General features: G+C 44.5%; 1 protein-coding gene and 1 pseudogene across 2 annotated transcripts in view; both read left to right on the top strand.

Annotated features, from left to right (window-relative positions):
• Positions 1 to 1,858: 1,858 nt before the first annotated feature.
• On the top strand, positions 1,859 to 7,547 carry LOC121436024 (annotated as a pseudogene).
• Positions 7,548 to 8,946: 1,399 nt separating this feature from the next.
• The window catches only part of Cep112 (centrosomal protein 112), a 396,051-nt gene continuing 389,684 nt past the window's right edge, over positions 8,947 to 15,313 (top strand). The window contains exon 1 of one of the 2 annotated variants that reach the window (XM_041635859.1): positions 8,947 to 9,011. The gene's annotated coding sequence lies outside the window, so the exon portion shown is untranslated. The remainder of the gene's footprint in view (positions 9,012 to 15,313) is intronic. The other variant, XM_041635858.1, reaches the window with a different exon arrangement.

The raw sequence follows: 15,313 nt of genomic DNA, 5'->3' as shown, positions 1-15,313 counted from the left end.
CTTTGGCGCCACTCCTCTGAGTAGGTCCAACTCCTTTGTCCTCTTTTCTCTGCCGTATCTGTTGCTCAAACCCACCCGAGGCTCTCCTTCCCTTCCCTGTGCCTTCACCCAAGTGGTTAACTGTGGCTGGGAGCAAGGCAAACGGCACAGCTATGCTGTTAGATCCCAGTTTAAATCCATGGGTGCAACAGATGTCGGCTCCCCGGTTCTGTCCAGCATCTGACAGCGGTCTGTTCACAGGGGCATTTTTTTTTTTTTTTACTGGGGTTTTCCGTTGTGTGAACAATCAGAGACCTCTTACTCCTGCTGCGGGGCACAGAGCCTCTCTGCCCGGGGTTCCTGCCTTGATAGATTGAGATTCCTTTGAAACCATGAGTCCAACAATCCTTTCCTCCTTGATGTTTTCTGGGTATTTTGCCGAAATAAGAAGAAAAGTCGCTAATCCAGTGCTCAAGGGTATTTCAATCCGAACAAACAATACACATGTGGGTGCTTTATCGCTGGTGTGTTTTCTGCGAGAAACGGCAGAGAAACGCAAATGTCAGTTAATCATCAGATAAATTAATTCTCTTGCTTTTACCATCTTACACTATTTTCTCCTCTACACTTATATTTTCTCCCGAGTTCATTTACTCCATTGTGCTATTAAGTATTTGGTTGATCATCTAAAGCTGAAGGTTTGTGGGAGAAAGATGCACTGAAAGACAACATCTGAGTTCTAGTTACCCTTAATGGGGACAACTTGATTTGTACACTCTCCTGCTTTACGTAATTAAACATAGGCCTTCAACCAAGCCCATTTACAATTATTAAGACATTCTAGCGCTGAGTACATCTCTTCTTCCTAAGTCATAAATATGTTATAGCAATGAGCTTTTTGTTTCATTTTTAATCTAGTGTGTGTCCTAGCTTTTTTTCTGTTGTGATGAAAGCACCCTGATTAAAAGCAGGCGAGGAACAGAGGGTTGATATTAGGGCACATCCATCATGCAAAGGAAGTCACCGTGACGGGACCTGGGTTCAGTTGGTCACATGACACACGACATCCACAACCAGAAGAGAGAAATGCATCCATGCAGCTTTGCTTGCTTATTTGCTTGTGCTCAATTTAACGCCTCTAACTCTAACAGGGTTCAGGAGCCCTGCCTAGGGAACGGTGCCACCCACAATGGGCATTAACTTAAATAAGGCAGTCCCCACAGGCATCCCCACAGGCCACCCCAATGCAGAGGATCAGCCACGGGGACTCTTCCCAGGTGCTTCTAGGTTGTGTCCTGCTACAATCAAAGTGGACTTCCCACTCCTAGGGAGAGGAAGTGGGAAGAAACATTTCCCTGGGTGGCCATGTTGGAGCAGGAGCAGGGGACCTCTGTAGCTCCATATTTTCAGGTACTTTCTTTTTAAATGAAAGATTCTCAAGCAAGTCTGCAGTTTTAGGTCCTACAGGCCATCAGTGGGTAGAGTCTTGCCCTTAAGTCACCATTTCTGTTGCCCTGGCACAAAGTGCACTTCCTCTTTTTTCAAGCGATTTAAAAAATTTTTTAATTTAATTTTTATTCTCATGATCTATGTTTGTATATTATGCTTGACCTTAGGTCATGTGACCTTGCTAAGTTCATCTAGTTATAATATCTCTTAAAAACAAATGATTAAGATGCTTCAGCAGGCAAAAGGATTTGCTACCAAGCCTGACAACTGGAGTTTGATCCCTGGGACCCTGTGTGCTACAGGGAGAGAACTGGTTCCCAAAAGCAGTCCTTTGACTTCCACTTGTAAATGGACACACACACACACACACACACACACAGAGAGCGAGAGAGAGAGAGAGAGAGAGAGAGAGAGAGAGAGAGGAGAAATTATGGGTAAGTTTCTCTGTGTGTTATTGCTGCCTCCTAGTGGCATTTACTGGATGTATTAGAATAGAATCAAAATAAAGGAATAGAAAGATAGGCTGAATGTATAATATATATAGACACATATGTGCAGGTATGCAAATCTCTCTCCGATAATGATGATGATGAAGGTGATAATGAGATTTATTAGACTGGCTTACAGGTTGTAGCTGGGTAGTCCAACAATGGCTGTCTCATGATGGAAAGGCCACAAATTTGATAGTTGTTCAGTTCAGGAGGTTGGATGTCTCAGCCATCCCTATTTAGTGCTGGTCTCAAAATGTTCACAAAAGACTTGGGAAGGACTAGAAATAGAAATGTCCTTGTATCAGGTGCTGGACATGCAACATCTCTTTCTTGCCAATTGTCCCATAAGGAAGCAAGAGCAGTTGCATAACTTGGATTTCTGCCATATATCACTAAGGAGTCCCAGAACCCAGATACCTAGACATCAGACCCTTGCTTTGTACTGTGATTACATTTCTAGATAAGTTCTGATTTCCCCCAGTGGCTTCCTGGAAATAGCTGTGCTTGACAGCTGTGATTTTATAGCCTAGTGTCACCCTGGGCAGGAGGGCCGGCACTAACGATCATCATACAGAGGCGACTGAAATGCCCTGCTAACTGGTCGCTCCTTTCTTCCGATGCTAGCTAAAGTTGAACATGGGGGTAGAGCCATTTTTTTGTTTGTTTGTTTTTGTTTGCTGTTTGTTTTTGGTTAATAACCTTAGCATGAGTTTCTCCAAGAAGTTGGATTGGAGAACTGGCATAGGAATAGAATGGTGAATTTTGCTTAGTTCTGGTTTAAATAAAAGAATCCAGAGTCATTGTTCTAAAGGTAATGACCTTTTCAGTTTTTATTAATGAAGAAAAGAAAATATGCCTTTTACTCTTTGCTCTTTCTTAACTGCATTGATTTGTGGTGTAATTTATACTTTTGTGGTCTCTAAATAGAAAGTTCTGAATCACTTCCCATCCAATTTAAGGAATTTACTGGTTGTGGGTTTGTACTGATGTCTATCTCTAATATGTTTATATAAGACAACAGAGGAATGGTTCTTAGTATTTATAAATTGTTTCCAGTCTAGATAGCTAAATCATTCAAGATTTTATTTTAACGACATTTTAATAATAGAAAATGGTGGAATAAGCAGAATATCTCAATGGGCAAAGATGCTTACTGCCAAGCTAATGACCCGAGTTTGACCTTTCAGACCAAGTGAAGTGACTCCCATAAGTTGTTCTTTGACTGCCGTGGCACGCCTGCAAACGCATGCATGCACGTGCACACACATACACAAACACACACACAGAGGTAATGAAAGTAAAAACATAAGTTTTTTGAATAAAATTGGATTGTATATACTATCAGTTTTACACAAAAGTGTACAAAGTCACTGATAGTTCATTCTGTTTAAAAATGTGGAGGATCTTTGTCAATCTGTCTTATTTATTCTTCTATTGGCATGACAAGGCACCGTGACCCAGGCAACTCTTATGAAAGACAGTATTTAATTTGGGGTTTGCTTACAGTTTCAGAGGGTTGATTCTTCATCATCATGGAGAGGAGTATGGTGGCACTCAGGGTGCTGGAGCAGCAGGCAGAGAAAGAGGCTTGGCTTGGCAGTGTGACACACCTCTGGATTCTTCTCTGCAGTCCACCAACCAGGGACCACACATTCAAATACAGGAACCTATGCAGCCATTCTTAATCAAACCCCCACACCGTCTCAGGTCAACTTCCTCAAAAATGAACAGAGAGCGAAAGAGATTCTACTATGGAAGACTAAAAGGGACTAATAAGAAACAGTCACATTTTTAAAGAGTAGAAAATGCAAATTAAAAGTCATCTAACTTTTTAAAGATACAATTTGCATAGATCCAAAAAGTTGTTAATGTGACTCCGATACTCTCCTAGATTGCCAAGTGTCTTACAGATTTGTAAAATAAGTTCAGAGAGTAATTTGGGGAGGGAAAACCTTAATGCTTTTTTATTTCCATTGAAAACTGCTTTTTAAAAAAATTTATTTTTTAAATTTCATTTTATATTCCAACCATAGTTCTTCCTCCCGCCCCTCCTCCTGCCACCCCTCGTCCACCCCCATCCACTCCTCCCAAAGGATAAGGGCTCCCATGGGAAGTCAACAAAGCCTGGCCCATTAAATTGATGCAGGACCAAGCCCCTCCCCCCTGCACTAAGGCTAAGCATGGCATCCCATCATAGGGAAAGGGCTTTGACAAGCTAGCTCATGCACCAGGGATAGATCTTGGTCCTACTGCCAAGGAACTCTCAGATAGACGAAGCTACACAACTGTCTCCCACATGAAGAGGGCCTAGTTTGGTCCCATGGAGGCTCCATAGCTGTCAGTCTAGAGTTCGTGAGTTTCTACCAGCTTGGTTCAGCTGTCTCTGTAGACTTCCCCCTCATGATCTTGATCTCCCTTGCACTTATGTTCCCTCCTCCCTCTCTTTGACTGGATTCCAGGAGGTAGTCCTGATGCCTGGTTGTGGATCTCTGCATCCGGTTCCATCAGGTTCCATCAGTTACTGGATGAAGGCTCTATGATAACAGTTGGGGTATTCACCAATCTGATTACTGGGGAAGGCCAGTTCAGGCATCCTCTTCACTATTGCTAGGAGTCTTAGCTGGGCTCATCCTTGTGGATTCTTGTGAATTTCCTAGCACCAGGTTTCTCCCTCGCCCCATAATAGCTCTCTCTCTTAAGATATCTCTTTCATTGCTTTCCCACTTTATTCCCCTCCCAGACTCGACTGCCCTGCTCCCTCATGTCCTCATCCTCCATCTCCTCCCCTTTACTGCCCTCAGTTTACCCAGAAGAACTCATCCCATTTCCCTTCCCAGGGCAATTCATGCAGCCCTCTTACAGGCTGGAAAAATGGCACGGTCAATACAGTGCACGCCCAATACAGTAGGCGCCCTGAAAGCCTGAGCACCCTAGTTCCATCCCCAGAAGTCCTATGAAAGCCAGGCACAGGAGTTTATAACTGCTGGTGCTGGGAATGGGTGGGGGTGGGTAGGAGTAGACAGCCCCCTGCGGTTGGCTGACAGGCAACCTCATCAAAGCTGCAGGCTCCAGGTTCAGTGAGAGACTGTCTCAAAAACTCAGGTGGACAGTGACTGAGGGAGGTACCTGTCATTGACCTCTGACCTCTGCATATACCACACATGTGCACACAAACATATACATACATGTACCCACACATCCATGAAATAAGTCTGTCATATGGAGGTCACAGGGTAACTGAGACTTCAACAATGACTTTTATTACAGGAATACTGTGAAAACCAGAATTAGGAACTGCAGTAGAAAAGCAAACAACTTATTTTATAGCTATATGGTGGGATAATAAGGCCACGTTTAAAGTGATGATGGTGTAATGTATAGATAGAAGATTTGAACATATGTGTATGTGCGTATATGTTAACCTGTTATTTTTCTTTTTTCCCTCCCTCCCTCCCTCCCTCCCTTCCTTTTTCTTTTTCTTTTTGTAAGACAGGATTTCTGTGTGTAGCCCTGGCTGTCCTGCAACGTGCTCTGTAGACCAGGCTGGTGTGCCACCACCACCCCATCCCCAATCCTGGTTATTTTTTAATGGTAAAATTGTGTTAATTTCTTCTCTAAAGAGCTCAGCATTTTCTAAATTTACCTACAATAGCATGGATACAAAATCTGAAAAAAGTCTGCAACTGAAAATTCTTAACTTAATAAATAAAACTCCGCTTCTGTTTATGTCTAATTCTCGATAAGGAGTGGAAACAACTGATAGTCTACTGCAATGATTCCAAGTCAGTAACATTTATTTTTGTATCATGTACTTTTTAGTGTGTTTATTACTCATAGTCCTTCAAATGACTAGACAAATTCACATTGATGAATAACAATGAAGGAAAAAAATGTGCTATCATAATTCCGGTCTGCATTAATATTTTCCAAGAGTTATTTTGGGAGAGATTTGAGGGTAGATATTAAGGGAGGAAAATTCCTTCCCTCATTTCCTCTGAACTTGACTGAATTATATTTTTCCTCTTGCCCCCTTTGAAAATATGTGTATGTGATGTGCCTGCATGTGTGTGTGTGCATGTGTGTGTGTGTGTGCATGTGTGTGTGTGTGTGCACGTGTGTGTGTGTGTGTGCGCACGTGTGTGAGTGTGTGCGCCTGAGGTTGATGCTGGGGGGGGGGTCTTCCTTTTTTTTTTTTTTTTTTTTGGTTTTTCGAGACAGAGTTTCTCTGTGGTTTTGGAGCCTGTCCTGGAACTAGCTCTTGTAGACCAGGCTGGTCTCGAACTCACAGAGATCCGCCTGCCTCTGCCTCCTGAGTGCTGGGATTAAAGGCGTGCGCCGGCTGGGGGGGGGATCTTCCTTGATCACTCACCACGATATCTCATTTGAACCCAGAGCTCCTCTATGTAGCTTGTTTAGCCATTTTGCTCTTCAGATCCTGTCTCTGCCTTCTGAGTGCTGCAATTATAGGTGGGAACCACACCCACCGGGCAGGGGATCCGAACGCTGATCCTCATGTACAAGCAAGTACTTGGGTACCCACTGGACTATCTCTGCAGTCCTTGTACTTTTTTATTGTCTAAAAATCATATGCGTTTATTGGTACCACACAATGCTTTGAAATATGCATGCAACATGGACTTGTTAACTTGAGCAAATTAACATATATGTTATTTCATGCACTTATCCACTTTACAAGGTGATAAAACTACAGCAATATACCTTGAGTGGGATTTTCAAGAATATGATATATACTCTCTACTGCAGCAGAAGAAAATGTCCAAAGTAAAAAAGGACAAGGGGAAGAAGATGGCTACTGTCCCTCCATCATGAAGAAGCAAGAGGCCAAACACATGGTAAGTCCTACGAGAAAAGGCCTAAGAACTTCAGCACTGAGCAAGACACCCAAATAAAAAGGGACCTCACATGCTTTATCAAATGGCCTTGTTCCATCCGGCTGCATCAGCAACGAACCTTCTTCTATAAGCAGCTCAAAGTACCTCCTGCGATTGGGCCAGTTCACCCAGACCCTGGGCCGTCACACAGCCACCACCTACTTAACCTTGCCCAAAAGTGCAGGGCAAGAGAGACCAAGCTGGAGAAGAAGCTAAGGCTACCAGCTGTGCTGAGCAAAAAGATGCTGGCAAAAGGGACATCGCCACTAAGAGGCTGTCCATCAAGAAGGAGTCCAAACCGTCACAACAACCTCAGTAGAGAATAAGAACGCTCTGCTCTTGCTCAACACAGGGTCGACCCCGTAGAGCTGGTAGGCTTCCTTTCTGCTTTGTGTCACACGATGGGGATCCGCTACTGCATCACCAAAGCCAAGCTGGGGCGGCTGGTCCAAGGAAGGCCAGCACCAATGTTGCTGTCATGCAGATTAACTCAAGACAGAAACACTTCCCTAAGCAGGTGGAACCTACCAGGACCAACTACTGGGACAGATACAATAAGATCCGCCACCAAGGGTGACAATGCTTCCAGTCCAAAATCTATGGCTCGCATTGACAAGCTGGAAAAGGTGAAGGCCAAAGAACTCGCCACTGAGCTGGGCTAACTGTACACTGTTAAATGTCCTGTACATAAATATAACACAAACTGTCCTTCAAAAGGTTCAGCACACAGTTATTGCCTATGGTCACCACGTTGTACCCTTGAGTTTCTTATTCCTTCTTGAGAATCTGTATCTTTTGATCGGTAAGCTCCACCTCTTACATCCATGGTCTCCCACTGGTCACATTTCTTCATATTTTACAATGATTCTCCATGCAAAGGATCTGGATTGTGGGTCATTCCTCAGCTGTGAGCGTGTTCAAATATGCTTTCGGCAACCAAATTAGTCTAGAAAGCATTCTTCAATCTTTCTTCTCTTTAGCACAATTTGCCTCTGAAACAACGAGGAGCTATTGGTGTTTACCTCCAGGGAGGCGGATTTGAAAGTGTACCTTGAGTATGGTCTTTATCTGGAAGCCGGAAAGAGCTAATTACAAACAAGGGACTCTTCTGTTTTCCTTATGGAAAATTATAAAGACGTTTCAAGCTGCGCTTGTGTTAGGTCGGGCACCACACTGAGCGCAACACAGGGATTCTGCCGAAGGAATTCTGCCCTGAATTTAGATGAAAAACAGTGGCACACTGAATTTCGTTTAAGGCAGTATTCTTGCAATTTAAATTCTGTCTCTGTTGGTATTTTAAAGTACATAGTTCAGAGCTCCTAGAAACGTAAATGACCAAAGAACATCACCACACAGCAATATAGACTGCCCCGAGATTCATGATACTTCCTGGGAAGGACAAAAATACAATTTTCCCCCTTATTTCATGGTATGATTCTGTAGACAGTTACTAGACAGAAAGCCGTTTATTTCAGTTCGGCATCTTTCAGGGTTAGTGTTTTCAGACTTACGATGACTCTTTATCCTGAATAATTCTCCCTCTCACTTCTGCAGTGTGAGCTAACGAGGGTAAATTCTCCTGGCTTTAAGGCTTACTCAAAGGTGATGTCTGTTCAAACAACAGACAGGCTTTTCTATGAACATTGTCCAGTAAGTCCATCGCTTTTGAGTTTTTCTTGTTTTCTCTTCAGTCTCTAAAGTGTTCACAAACTACTCAGTAGGAAGCCCGGAAGCAGCAGCGTTCACTCCACACAGCCCCCTAGGTTTCCTAGATTAATCCGGGAAACCGCCAAAGGCTGGACAAGGGGAAAAAAAACACGAGCTTTGCGCCTGCGCAGTGGACTAGACCGTTACCACAGCGACGGAGCGGCTTGGGGGGAGGGGGTCACCATTTCCCGGAGGGTGGGGAATAGCGCGGTGGGAAGTCTTCGCCCTTTGAGTGACATCCGCACCCCAGAGGGCGGAAACTCCCGCCCCCTCGGATGTGAGAAGCAGTGATAGACATCATCTAGCCCGTCGCCATGGCAACCGCGTGGAGGGGCAGCGGCTGCTCGAGGGGGCGGGACAGACGAGCTCGGTAGTCCCGCCCCTGGTTATGCTGGACGACAGCTACCCAGCGGCCCGCAAGGATTTGAAACCGTTTGGCTGCGGCGGCGGGGCGTCGGCGGCCGAGTGGACGGCTTGCTTGTGGGGGCTGCAGGTTCTCTCTCTCTCTTCTTTTTCTCTCACCAATAGTTGCCGCTCCCGCCCTAGTCCCAGGTTCTGAGTGGAATTTTGCGCGGGATGGAGCCCCCGCGCGTGCGGGCTGGCTCGGGGAGGGGCGTCGCCGCAGGCCGGGGACCGCGCTTGCGGCCTGTGTGGCGCGCGCCCCTGCGGGCTTAGGAGCCCAGCGAAGGCCAGGGAAAGTTCTCTCTAAAGTTGGGTCAGGCGACATGGCGTGGCCCAGAGCCTTGAGGTAGGGGCTTGGGGTTATGAGGAGAGATCTGTGTCCTGGAGCAGGTAGGACAGCGGCCCAGGCCTGGGTGGGCCACGCAGGCGCCGCTCACACCGGCGGAGGAAGTGACCGCAGGGAACCGGACAGCAACAGTGCTCTGCCCGGGGAGCAGGACCCGACTGCAGGCTGACTCTGAGAAAGTCCTGATGAATTTGGGGTTTGCAAGCTTCCTAGCCCGGAGTCACCGTCCCTTAGTGGGATGTGCAGTCTTTGTAGAGATCCAGAAAACAAGTACTTAGGACAGCGGCCTTTTGTTTTGTGTTTGAGACAGGCTCTCACTGTGTAGACCTTGCTGGTGTCGAATTCACAGAGATCCACCTGCCTCTGCCTCCTGAGTGCTGGGATGACAGCGCGTGTGCCTTCACCCCGCCCCTCCCCCATCAGTATGCTGGTATTTTTATGACTTGTCATTACTATTTAAAGATAATGGGAAGTAAGATAGAAAAGGCGAGCGAAATGCCAGTGAGCCTGTTCCCTTTATCCCCAGCTGAGGGGAGAACAGGATCATGTGTGCAGTGTTCAGGTCCAGCTGATTGCCTCCAGGACCCAGTAGGGTCATTGACACCGCTAAGCCCCACCTTCCAGCTGGTGAAGGATCGTGGAAATCGTGTCTACCTGGTTAAGTGCCCTGGAGGACACACCCGGATACATTTCTAAGGCCCACAGTTGCCCCGATGTCTTCTGGGAAGACATCCAGATGTGTAACCCGCAAATTACGTGCTCTGGAACCCTTTTTGACTCGTTGGCACTTCAAGTCTTCTGTATTACTCTCCACAATATATTTAAAATATGACTTGATGGAACAAAACACATTTTACGTAACTTTCAGGACTGTGTTGCGTTTGGCAAGGTGCATGCTATGAAGTGCGTCCTTAGCTTAGTGGCTGTCTCTTTTTTAAGGCTGTTAATATTGGCAGCTTGCATGTGCTTTGCTGATTTCTATGGCAGCCAAGCACCTTTGAGAAGGTCTTAGCTTGTTTCATAGCTGTCCACAAAGAAACAGATTTTTAAAAAGGTGAGGCCAGTGAGTTTAATAAAAGACACCACATAAATACAGAATATAAATACACGAGACACCCTACTTTTTTCTATACCTTTGAAATAGGTTGTGGAGAGTCATTTTAGTTATCAGTGAAAGACAGGCCATGAGTGATTTAATTCTAAACCAGAGATAGACCTTTACCTATTTTTCCTTTTTCTTTAAACTTTTTGAAACATGGTTTCTCTACATAGCTGTGGCTGTCCTGGAACTCACTCTGTAGATCAGGGTGGCCTTGACCTAGTGAATAAGTCTCTTTCAGTCTCCTAACGGTGGGATCAAAGGCATACATCACCATGCCTGAGCCTCCTTTTTCAGTGTTAATACCTTAAACCTGAAGTTCTGATGTAGTGTAAAAACCTTTTCGATAGCTAGACATAATTAGTGTAGCAGAAATTCCTTCCAAAATTGAAACGTTAATTTTTTTGTTGTTGTTGAAGAGTAAAAAAAGGGCAAAGAAAGGCAGAGTTCGGCTAAGTATCACGTTGGCATTATTTTTGCGTGGGTATGTGTGTGCACAGAAATTTGGGGGCCAGGAGTCAATGTGACCTTAAATTCTTCAGGAGCTGTCCAACTTGTTTCAGAGCGAGTCTCGCTGAGACCTGGGCTCCCTGATTGGATTTGGCTGACTGGTGAGTGAGCTCTAGGGGCCACCTGTCTCTCCGTCTTTCTGCTGCTGAATTACAGGTGTCTGTCCCTTGTGCCTGCTTCTTAGGTGGATACTGGGGATTGAACTCAGTCCTCCTGCTTCTTTAGCAAGAACTTTACTGACCCAATCCATTTCTGCTTTTCCTTTCCGAGTATGATTTGACTATTACATGTTCGGATAGCATTCAGATTGCCTTACTATTATTCAAATTACTTTTTTTTATTAGTTGGAGATATTTCTGACTTACATGTAAATGACCAAGTTGTCAGATTATGTAAGACCTAGGGATTTCGGAATTTTAATCTGGGCTTTGCTTAATTATATGATTTTGGTGAGTCACTTAACTGCTGAATGCTAGTCTCCTCTAATATCAAACTCTAACATTTCCACAAATGTCAAAGGATTTATTGAGAATTAGTAATCACGAGGAACCTTTTTGCTTTGGCTGCAGCAAACAACAGGCTTAGGCAAACTTGAGTACATGGGCATGCGTGTAAGCCTGGAAGTGTATCTAGGGCAAAGCCGTGCTTAAAGTTGTGGACCCAGGAGTTTCCGCTTTTTTATTTATCCACTTGAATAGTTGTTTCCAACTGCATTATCTATTATCCAGTATGCTATCATAGTGTGCTTTATATAATATCATATTGTACTTTTACCAAGTACTGAATATATTGTAGGAATTTAAAATGAAACAAACCAAATACAACTCCCCCAAACTAATGAACTAGTTGTTAAATTAATTTAAACCAAGTAACTTGATTAGTTAATTATTTATGCAGCACTGAGTATTGAGACTGGAGCCTCATATATGCCAGGCAAATGCTCTGTCACAGAACTACCTCCCCATCAGGAATGAAGAGTCTTAAGGTCGAAAACACATTCCCCTCTCTCTTTGTAACATAGAAAGTAGGATGGCCAGTTTTGACAGACGGAATTAGGAGCATGTATCCTGTAATACCTACTTGGTGTTCAGAACAGAAGTGTTCCAAACCAATCATTTGGGGCTGAGGGATGACTCCATCTGTAAAGTGCCTGCGGTTCAAGCATGAGGTCCCAAGTTTGGATGCTCAACCCTCAGATAAAAGCTGAATGTGGTGGTGTGCAGCGGTAACCCGAGACAGGTAGATTCCTGGTTCTCATTGGCCAGATAGCCTAGCTGAATTGATGAGCTTCAGGCTTAGTGAGAGGCCCTGTCTCAAAAATTAATGTGCATAGTGATCAAAGAAGACATGCAAAATTGTCACATGAAAATGCACACCCACAGAAACTTGTACTCCCTCCCCCCCAAAAAAATTGTCAAAAAAGCCATTTTTTTTGTCATACAGAAGTTGAACATTAATCTGTTTATTCAGCAATCAATTCTTTAGCCCCTAACATGTACTTTATAATATGCAGGATGCTTACTAAGGTGTAAGTTGCTTTCCAAGAACCTCTTATGGTAAATGCAGTAACACACATGTGAACATTTTCAGCAAGAAGAGAGCAGAAACTAGCCTAGGGTAAGTAGGACTAGCTACGGTCAGCAATGACACTGAGCTGTATAGATCAGCCCCCAGGTCTGTGTAGACCTGTGCATTGATTAGCTAAGTCTTGGAGTGTTTGAAGAATGCTGAGAAGTTCATCATGACAGTGGGGAGGTTAAAATGGCCACTGGTGGGTTTGTGTAGTTAGGCGAAGACTAGCTGTGGTAAGAGATAGGCCTAAATGGGAAGGCACTTGCATGGCTCACATAGGGTCTGGAAAGTATCCTGTAGGGATACTGTCTATCTAGAGATAGAGCAGAAGAGAGATTTTGAAATTGTTCTGATTAGTATCACCTTTTTCTCAGGTAGAGACAGGGCTCATTGGAGGGCAGGTCACGGGGTCATTGTAGTAGTACAAGTTAGTGGTCCACAGGGTTTTCTCTGGTAGAGTGCAGTGAGAGAAGAGAAGCTGGGGCTTCTGCGTGTTTGTCCTGGGCTGCTTTATGGAGAGTTGTGATAATGGAAGCCTTGATATGTCTAGCAAGGAAGATGAAACAGATGATGATACCACTAAGCATATGAACACAATTGTAAAGAATTTCCTTTGGGATATATATATATATATATATATATATATATATATATATATTCATAACAAACAGGACATTACAGAATAGGTCCAGGAAGCTGCTGTAAATAGGAGTTTGGAACTGCAAGGAGAGAGTAAGTTAGCAATATAATTTAAGGTAAACAGCATAAGCAAACTACCAGTACCGATTGTGACTGCCCAGAGAGAAGGTAAAAAGTCAGATTCTAAGAAAACCCAGGAAAGAGCAATGCAGAATCTGGACTTAATGGTGTCTGGGGAAATGAGCTGTTGGGAGACTGAGAAGAAAGGACCTGGGAGGCAGCAATGCAGGAGGAAGTGAGCTATTAAGACAAAGATGCATTTCTAGGAGTAGCGAGTGGTACTAGGTGTAGGAGTAGTACCATAAGGAGGGTAAGGTGATGTGAGGGATGGTACCAGGGAGACAACAAGATAGCTGTTTGGATCACGGGGAACTCTGAAAGGGCTCAGCAGCCTGCTGGAGTGGAACGGGTGATTCCCATGGAGAATGGAGCTGGAAGGAAAGCAAGAGTGGACTGGTGCATGGAAGGCCAGACTGAGGGGTGACACAGGAGGGGAAGGAGCCAGTGAGATGGAGAATTTTAAATAAGGGGGAGTAGGTAAGTGATGGTTGAGAAGTGATAGGAGGGGATACCGTCTTGGAAAGGAGACTAGCTGCTGGCTGGGATGTAGGAACAGTGGCCAGGTAAGGATGTAAGGATGTGTCCTCCTTCCAGAGGTGGGAGGAGTACCATTTTAGTAGGGTGAGTACCATCTATTTTTTATGAGCTATATTTTTTTCTTAAATTGAGAAAAAAGTCACAATTGATTAAGGGGCTTTAAGGTATATGTTAAGTTTTGGGCATTGCTCTGTAGACTGGTCAAAAGTCAGCTCTTGAAAGAGCCATCTGACTCCCAGACGGTGCCGTCTTTCTGGAGTGGCTCTTTGGTTAGAGAGTGACAGGATGGATGGGGTTTGCGGTGTTGCTAAGGGAAGAGGAGGTAGAATGGGAGGAGGAGGGAGAGAGGTGCAGGTGAGCGTCCACGGAGAAGGTGCTGCTGTCAGGTGCAGGCCTGTTCCTAATGGGAACGGAAAGCAAGCATGCAGCCAGATGACTTGAGGCCCCAAAGAGGCGATTGTGGAAGAAGCAGTAGCTGGGATCTTAGCCAGTGTTTGCCCTCCTAGGCAGTGTTGGGCAGAGAGAATGAAAGACTGAATAAACTACGCACCTGTGTGCAATAGTGAGGCCATAGCTTCCTCTCATGGCTGTGAGGGAAGTGAAGGGAAGCAGTGGAAGGTAGGGCCACTGACCGAGACAGGACAGGAGGCTGTAGAAGATACTGGTGAGAAACTGTAAACATTGGAGTCTCGTTTAGCAGGGGTAATGTTAAACTGTGGCATAGGACAGCTTTGAAGGAAGAGCAGAGCTTTTGTAAGTACGTGACAAGTTGGGTAGTTCACAGTTTAAATAGACATTGATTGTGGAACTTTTTCTCTTTTTTTCTTTTTCTTCAGTTTTAATACACATAAAATTAATTTTCTGAGGATCTGTAGATTGAACCTAGGCCTCAGACATGCTAGACAATTACTGCACCCCTTATTAAACTACACTTGGCTCTTTTTTACTTGTTATTTAGAGACAACATCTGTATAAATAGTCCAGGTTTGCCTCAAGATCACGCTGTAACCAAGGTAGGCATTGAGCATTCTGAGTAATGGCATTACATGTTTGTGCTACAGGTAAGGGTTGAAGGTGTGTGTGTGTGTGTGTGTGTGTAGACCAGATGTCACCTCCTCCCACCTTATCCTTTGAGACAGGCTCTTTCACCGAACCTGGAGCTCATCTATTGGTAGACTGGGTATTCTGGGAATTCCAGGAACCTGCCTGTCTCAGCCCCCACTGCATACAAACACATGTGAGTTTTATGTGAGTACGGGGGATCCGAACTCAGGTCCCCACGCTTAAGCAGTAAGCTCTTTAGCAACTGAGCCATCTTGCTACTTCCTGGATATATTTTTAACATAAGATAGTTTGCTTCTGGTTTTGTCAGTGTATATGAAGAGTTAATATTTTTAAAGGTGTAGGGGGGAATTAAAGGACTTTTAAGATTTTGGCATACAGTTCAGTAAATTCTTACATGTGTACATGTTCACAATCTCATCAGCAGTTCATGTGCAGAACAGCTAGATACCCCTGGTACTTTTCTGGTGCACTTCCTCTCTAGTCGGACTGTCCTTTGCTGATGATC

The sequence above is a fragment of the Microtus oregoni genome, unplaced genomic scaffold (assembly GCF_018167655.1).
Source record: "Microtus oregoni isolate MIOR12 unplaced genomic scaffold, Mior012 000048F_ref0000485, whole genome shotgun sequence".
Classification (NCBI taxonomy): domain Eukaryota; kingdom Metazoa; phylum Chordata; class Mammalia; order Rodentia; family Cricetidae; genus Microtus; species Microtus oregoni.
The sequence above is the reverse complement of the archived record's forward strand: the minus strand, read 5'-3'. Positions and strand labels throughout refer to the sequence as shown.